The sequence below is a fragment of the Sinocyclocheilus grahami genome, unplaced genomic scaffold, assembly GCF_001515645.1.
Source record: "Sinocyclocheilus grahami isolate Dianchi unplaced genomic scaffold, SAMN03320097.WGS_v1.1 scaffold476.1, whole genome shotgun sequence".
Lineage (NCBI taxonomy): Eukaryota > Metazoa > Chordata > Actinopteri > Cypriniformes > Cyprinidae > Sinocyclocheilus > Sinocyclocheilus grahami.
The window spans coordinates 506001-514487 of NW_015505655.1; the positions used below are offsets into that span (position 1 = coordinate 506001).

The 8487-nt window shown below is 38.2% G+C and overlaps 1 protein-coding gene across 1 annotated transcript in view; it reads left to right on the top strand.

Moving 5' to 3' along the window:
- Window positions 1-2073: 2073 nt before the first annotated feature.
- The window catches only part of LOC107553648 (heme oxygenase 2-like), a 13932-nt gene continuing 7518 nt past the window's right edge, over window positions 2074-8487 (top strand). Inside the window, exon 1 of the mRNA XM_016235932.1 lies at window positions 2074-2077. The gene's annotated coding sequence lies outside the window, so the exon portion shown is untranslated. The remainder of the gene's footprint in view (window positions 2078-8487) is intronic.

The window sequence follows — 8487 nt, forward strand, 5'->3', positions numbered from 1 at the left end:
TTTTTTTAGTGAATTGTTGGCCTTCTGGAAAGTATGTTAATTTACTGTGCATGCCCTCAATACTTGGTAGGGGCTCCTTTTGCTTTAATTACTGCCTCAATTCGGCGTGGCATGGAGGTGATCAGTTTGTGGCACTGCTGAGGTGGTATGGAAGCCCAGGTTTCTTTGACAGTGGCCTTCAGCTCATCTGCATTTTTTGGTCTCTTGTTTCTCATTTTCCTCTTGACAATACCCCATAGATTCTCTATGGGGTTCAGGTCTGGTGAGTTTGCTGGCCAGTCAAGCACACCAACACCATGGTCATTTAACCAACTTTTGGTGCTTTTGGCAGTGTGGGCAGGTGCCAAATCCTGCTGGAAAATTAAATCAGCATCTTCAAAAAGCTGGTCTGCAGAAGGAAGCATGAAGTGCTCCACAATTTCTTGGTAAACGGGTGCAGTGATGTTGGTTTTCAAAAAACACAATGGACCAACACCAGCAGATGACATTGCACCCCAAATCATCACAGACTGTGGAAACTTAACACTGGACTTCAAGCAACTTGGGCTATGAGCTTCTCCACCCTTCCTCCAGACTCTAGGACCTTGGTTTCCAAATGAAATACAGAACTTGCTCTCATCTGAAAAGAGGACTTTGGACCACTGGGCAACAGTCCAGTTCTTCTTCTCCTTAGCCCAGGTAAGATGCCTCTGACGTTGTCTGTGGTTCAGGAGTGGCTTAACAAGAGGAATACGACAACTGTAGCCAAATTCCTTGACACGTCTGTGTGTGGTGGCTCTTGATGCCTTGACCCCAGCTTCAGTTCATTCCTTGTGAAGTTCACTCAAATTCACTCAAATTCTTGAATCGATTTTGCTTGACAAACTACTTCAGTCTGTGTGCATTGAATTTATTTAATACACGAGTTTCACAATTTGAGTTGAATTACTGAAATAAATGAACTTTTCCACGACATTCTAATTTATTGAGATGCACCTGTATATATTTTTTGCATCGTGACATTATTTTCATGACATTCACATTACTGAAATGAGAAAAATTTATCATATGTATAATTTAACTTTGTATTAATAATGTATACTCATTTATTCATTCTGACTAATGAAAATTCTAAACAAAACAAAACAAAAAACACTCAAAATGCAAAACCCCTGGATGAATGAATGAGAATTGGGGTTGTGATAATAATGCACTCTTAATACTAAAAATCATAAATTTTTCATCAAATCAACTGGGCATTGCAAGCATTTATGGATGAACGAACTGCAAATCTAAAAGCTGTTTGCATAATACACAATAAAATGATAAAGCATTATTACAGTATATACTGCTTTCAGGATGCACTGCAAACTACATAATGATTTATAAACCATTAAACAACATGTCTGGGTCATATTTCACCCACAAATCAAAAGAAAGCAATAAAATATGACATTTATACTGAAATAAAAAAGGCAACATTAAATGTTGGCATAGTGACATTATTATATGACAATAAAGCACCCCACTCTCATTATTGTAATGTGAAAAATACTGACATATTATTTAAAATAAGTCTTTACATTTACATTTATGCATTTAGGAGACGCATTTATCTAAACCCATTTATTTATTAAGTAAATGAAGTATAATAAATATACATAATGGTATTACTTGCTGTGCTTTATGCTGATTTAAAAAGCAAACAAACATTGTGTTACAGTAATGAGAATTATATTAACCATAAAGAATAAGGAGAAGTACAAAAAAAAAACTCAAAAGTGAAACCCCTGGATGTTAATGTAATGAGAATTGCAAATCGCAATCAAATTACAGATCAAATGGGCACTTCAAGCATGAATGCACTGTATTTTGTGAAAAATGTAGGATATAATTAAAGTATCTCATGCATATACAATGAATTCCTTTGAAATGGCATGTTCTAATGACTCAAACCCATCATTTGTGACATGCCAGTATCACTGGATGTGACTCACGTCTCTCTGTAGTGTTTGATTTGGGAGCGCAGCGACCCGTCCCACTGGTATGATTATGGAGCGTTTTACATGCTGATCGCTGACCACCTGAAGGCAGAGGAGTGCTTTCAACAGGCCTTATCCCTCCAGCAAACACACATACCGAGGTCAGCAGACACAAATGACTCAGGCTAGATTTCTAAATGTGCGCTTTGACTCATTCCGTCTTCTTCTCTTGTGTTTGGAGCAGTTCTGTCAGAGATGAACGGACGCTACGAGGATGCCGAGACTTTCTTTGAAAGGGTGACTTGTGTGGAGCCCAACAGTGTGGTCACCTGGACTTTATTTGGTGAGAATAGATTTAAACAGTACATAGATTACCATTTAACAATTTGGGGTTATTACAATTTTTTTCAGAAATACGAATAAGAAATTAATACTTGTATTCAGCAAGGATGCATTCAATTGATAAAAAGTTGCAGCAAAGACATTTATAATGATTCAAACGATTTCTATTTCAAATAAATGCCGTTCTTTTGGTCTATTCATCAAAAAAATCCTGAAAAAAAGGGTACAAAAAAATGAAGGTTTACAAAAATACGAAGCAGCACAACTGTTTTCAACATTGATAATAATAGATTATAATAAAAAGATTATAAATGCCTTTACTGTCACTTTTGATCAATTGCATGCATCCTTGCTGAATAAAAGTATTAATATCTTTGAAAAAAAAAAAACTTTCCAACCCCAAACTTTCATATATTCTACATATGTTCATAAATTATGTATGTTATGATTGGTTAACCTCTGTTTACTTGTGTAGTTCATCAGGATTGAGTTGCAGAATGTGGGCTTCATGTGCTAATGAGAGACTTCATATCCTTTTTCTGAATTATCAATTTTTTGCTTTTACAGTTTTACATTTCTACATAGCATACCAAACACTTTTATTTCAAAAGAGCTGACGGTGATAATCCTGAAGTTAATGCTGGCTTGTGTTTGTGTCCTCAGATGGCCCAGCGTGCTCAGGCTCTAGAGCTTTTGCCAGACTACACCTGCTGAGAGGAGAACACGACAGCGCTGAGGCCAGCCTGCATCATTCCATTTACATTGCACAGGTGTCACATTTGGTTTGAGATGCACTTCGAACTCATTACTTTCTACTGGGATTTGATCCTGACAGAATCTAGACGCAATGTCTTCTTCACTAAATTTGGAGACATTTAATCAGTGCTGAGGTGTGTACAGTATATCACATTTCAATAAAAACAAAAGTGAACTCATGAGATGAGGTGAGCCTTTTATGAGGGCGTACTTCGAATCTAATCGAGTAGATTACAGAATAGTTTTACCTCATGAAAAGGATGAATGAGTTATCCTATTACTGATTGTGTTAAACTGAAATGTGCCTAGATAAGCAGGTAGGTAGATGATAGATAGTCAGCATGGTTATTTTACTATTATTCATTTATTATTATAGTATTTATTAATTATTAGCATTTATTTTTATATTTCAAGTTTTCGTTTTAATTTTAGATAGTTTTAGTAATTTTATGTGCTTTTGTCATGTTTCTTTAAATATTTAAATATGTTCTTTAAATTGACATTCTTAATTGTCATTTTTAAATATTTCAATTTATCTTTATTCTTATTTCATGTATTTTTTATTATTTTATTTCATTTATCTTTTGAATAATTTTAGTATTTCTACCTAAACTAAAGCTATTTGCCAAGACAACATTTTTATTTGATTTTATTTTACTTCAGTTACTGAAATTTTAGTTAGTAACACACAGTAGGTAGATGGATGGACAGAGATGATAGACAGACAGACAGACAGACAGACAGATAGAGAGACAGACAGATAGAGAGACAGACAGATAGAGAGACAGACAGATAGAGAGACAGACAGACAGACAGACAGACAGATCGAGAGACAGACAGATAGAGAGACAGACAGATAGAGACAGACAGATAGAGAGACAGACAGATAGATAGATAGAGAGACAGACAGATAGAGAGACAGACAGATAGAGAGACAGACAGATAGAGAGACAGACAGATAGAGAGACAGACAGATAGAGAGACAGACAGATAGAGAGACAGACAGATAGAGAGACAGACAGATAGAGAGACAGACAGATAGAGAGACAGACAGATAGAGAGACAGACAGATAGAGAGACAGACAGATAGAGAGACAGACAGATAGAGAGACAGACAGATAGAGAGACAGACAGATAGAGACAGATAGATAGTAGGGGTACAACAGTTCTCTGTAAAAAATCGAACCGTCCGGTTCTCCACACACGGTTCGGCATACACTAGGACCGCGGTTCAACTTAAATCTGACAATGCATCTGTAATATGGTTTGTTATAGAGTTCGGATAATGCTTGTTTCTGTTGATGGATACAAATTCTGGCTTCCCATTAACCAATAACCATTCCCAATAACAAGAGCGATGAGAGAGAGAAAAAAACAATATGTGGACAAACCAGTCACTCTTTAATCAATGCGAGTGCTTTATGCTGGAATAACTGTCATTTATGCCCTCATCACGTGTTGAATAGAGTTCGGCTAATGCTTGTTTCTGTTGATGGATACAAATTCTGGCTTCCCATTAACCAATAACCATTCCCAATAACAAGAGCGATGAGAGAGAGAAAAAAACAATATGTGGACAAACCAGTCACTCTTTAATCAATGCGAGTGCTTTATGCTGGAATAACTGTCATTTATGCCCTCATCCCGTGTTGATAGCGCAGGTGAGACCTGAACAGCACACGTTGCTATCTGGGTTTAAACTAAACTCATTTAAGCCTTGCCAGTTTAAATATTAAAGAGCCAGAAGACATGAACTCGCGCGTGCAGTGCGAAGATCTGTGTGTGTGCGCTCATCTGAAGCGCATGAACCCACGTCTCAGAACACACGCAAATATTAAGCTCTCTGTGCTTTATTTTTTATTTGACAATATAGTTTTTTCCCTAAACAGCACATACCGAACCGAAACCGTGACTCTAAAACCGTGAGACAAACCGAACCGTGAGTAAGTTGAACCGTTTCACCCCTAAAGATAGATAGATAGATAGTAGGGGTGCAACGGTTCAACTTACTCACGGTTCGGTTTTAGAGTCTCGGTTTCGGTACGGTTGGGTATGTGCTATGTTTAGGGAAAAAACTATATTGTCAAATAAAAATAAAGAAAATAAAAACAAATAATCTAACTACAAGCAACAGCACAAATAAATAAACAGTGAAAAAAGATACAAATAAAATAAACGGTGCTTTTCAGTGTTTTTAGGTAGGTCTAACATAGTTTTTAGGTACAGAAATGGAATAAATCAAATGTAAAATAACATTGCATATTTGACTGTATAAATTAAAGATTAATCTTTATTAAAGTTACAAAAGTTATTCAGTCAAGAGCAGTGAGAGATTTCCTTTGTTTCCAAGTCCCCCTGTAGTGAAAATCAAGTTTATGTTGTTTATTTGTCTATGTGGTGTTTTTAATATGCCTTTAGACAAACCATGTGCCAATCTATTAATCAACACCATTGCTGTGTATTTTCTCCTTAAAACTGTATTTTCCAAAGGCTGACCCAGAAATATGGTTTGAAACAGCCCTTGGTTTGCTACGTCACAAACCAATAACCAATCACGTCAAGGGATCGATTCTTATCACTAGCATGCAACATATACCAATACCAGCACAAAACCAAAAATAAATCGGAGCAAAAAACCCATGAAGCTGTGGGTTTAATGTGAATTTAGAACCGCTAACTTGCATTATAACCCGTGGCAACAGTGTAACAGTAGCACGGAGTCAGACGCACCTCTCCCGCAGCTGCGTCTGCACTTCACATGCGTATGCTCACGGCCGCGAATTAACAATCACAAACGGCTGTATTCGAGTCTTCAAGGCATTTTAGGACACAACATCGTCAAGTAAGTAACTTTAACGAATGTTACAGTATTCACTGTAGTTGTCCGCTAGTAAAAACATAGTTTTATCAGTCATTATCCGTGTATGCCATTGTTTTGCGTTTACTACAGTTCAGTGGATCAGGAGGCGGTGCTGTGTGACTGAGTGGAGGCGGGACTGATATATTCATAGATCTGCGTATAGTAAATGAGGCAAGGGTGTAGAGTTACATTCAAGCTATTTTAAGGCATGAGAAAATTATTTTCACAAGAAAAAACATTTAGATATGTCATTTTGATGATCAAAGATACGTTTTAAGGGATAAAATATTTGACTGCAGGGGGACTTTAAGAAAGTGCTGTCACTTTAAGAGAGTATGTTCAGCCGACTATGTCCGCTAGGATACTCACCAAGACGGGCATTTTGCCATAATTTTTGTGTGAATTTGTCCATTCAAGCACAATACTTCACAGAGAGCTTAATATTTGCGTGTGTTCTGAGACGTGGGTTCACGCGCACACACACAGATCTTCTCGCTGCGTGCGAGTTCACGTCTTCTGGCTCTTTAATATTTAAACTGGCAAGGCTTAAATGAGTTTAGTTTAAACCCAGATAGCAACGTGTGCTGTTCAGGTCTCACCTGCGCTATCAACACGTGATGAGGGCATAAATGACAGTTATTCCAGCATAAAGCACTCGCATTGATTAAAGAGTGACTGGCTTGTCCACATATTGTTTTTTTTCTCTCTCTCATCGCTCTTGTTATTGGGAATGGTTATTGGTTAATGGGAAGCCAGAATTTGTATCCATCAACAGAAAAATGCATTAGCCGAACTCTATAACAAACCCTATTACAGATGCATTGTCAGATTTAAGTTGAACCGCGGTCCTAGTATATGCCGAACCGTGTGTGGAGAACCGGACAGACAGACAGACAGACAGACAGACAGACAGACAGACAGAAAAAGAAGGAAGAAAAAGAAAGAAAGAAAGAGAATGACAGACAGAGAAAGAAAGAAAGCAAGCAAGAAAGAGACGGACAGACAGAGAAAGAGAGAAAGAAACGGACAAACAGAAAGACAGAGAAAGAAAGCAAGAAAGAAAGAAAGAGACGGACGGACGGACGGACGGACGGAGAAAGAAAGCAAGAGAGAAAGAGACGGACAGACAAAGCAAGAAAGAAAGAAAGAAAGAAAGAAAGAGACGGACAGACAGACAGAGAAAGAAAGAGACGGACATACAGAGAAAGAAAGAAAGAAAGAGAGACGGACAGACAGACAGAGAAAGAAAGAGACGGACATACAGAGAAAGCAAGAAAGAAAGAAAGAAAGAGACGGACAGACAGACAGAAAGCAAGAAAGAAAGAGAGAAAGCAAGAAAGAAAGAGACGGACAGACAGACAGAAAGCAAGAAAGAAAGAGAGAAAGCAAGAAAGAAAGAGACGGACAGACAGACAGAAAGCAAGAAAGAAAGAGAGAAAGCAAGAAAGAAAGAGACGGACAGACAGACAGAAAGCAAGAAAGAAAGAGAGAAAGCAAGAAAGAAAGAGACGGACAGACAGACAGAAAGCAAGAAAGAAAGAGAGAAAGCAAGAAAGAAAGAGACGGACAGACAGACAGAGAGCAAGAAAGAAAGAGAGAAAGCAAGAAAGAAAGAGACGGACAGACAGACAGAGACCCGTGGCAACAGTGTAACAGTAGCACGGAGTCAGACGCACCTCTCCCGCAGCTGCGTCTGCACTTCACATGCGTATGCTCACGGCCGCGAATTAACAATCACAAACGGCTGTATTCGAGTCTTCAAGGCATTTTAGGACACAACATCGTCAAGTAAGTAACTTTAACGAATGTTACAGTATTCACTGTAGTTGTCCGCTAGTAAAAACATAGTTTTATCAGTCATTATCCGTGTATGCCATTGTTTTGCGTTTACTACAGTTCAGTGGATCAGGAGGCGGTGCTGTGTGACTGAGTGGAGGCGGGACTGATATATTCATAGATCTGCGTATAGTAAATGAGGCAAGGGTGTAGAGTTACATTCAAGCTATTTTAAGGCATGAGAAAATTATTTTCACAAGAAAAAACATTTAGATATGTCATTTTGATGATCAAAGATACGTTTTAAGGGATAAAATATTTGACTGCAGGGGGACTTTAAGAAAGTGCTGTCACTTTAAGAGAGTATGTTCAGCCGACTATGTCCGCTAGGATACTCACCAAGACGGGCATTTTGCCATAATTTTTGTGTGAATTTGTCCATTCAAGCACAATACTTCACAGAGAGCTTAATATTTGCGTGTGTTCTGAGACGTGGGTTCACGCGCACACACACAGATCTTCTCGCTGCGTGCGAGTTCACGTCTTCTGGCTCTTTAATATTTAAACTGGCCAGGCTTAAATGAGTTTAGTTTAAACACAGATAGCGACGTGTGCTGTTCAGGTCTCACCTGCGTTATCAACACGTGATGACGGCATGAATGACAGCTATTCCAGCATACAGCACTCGCATTGATTAAAGAGCGACTGGTTTGTCCACGTATTGTTTTTCTCTCTCTCATTGCTCTTGTTGTAATGTATTGGGAAGCCAGAATTTGTATCCATCAACAGAAA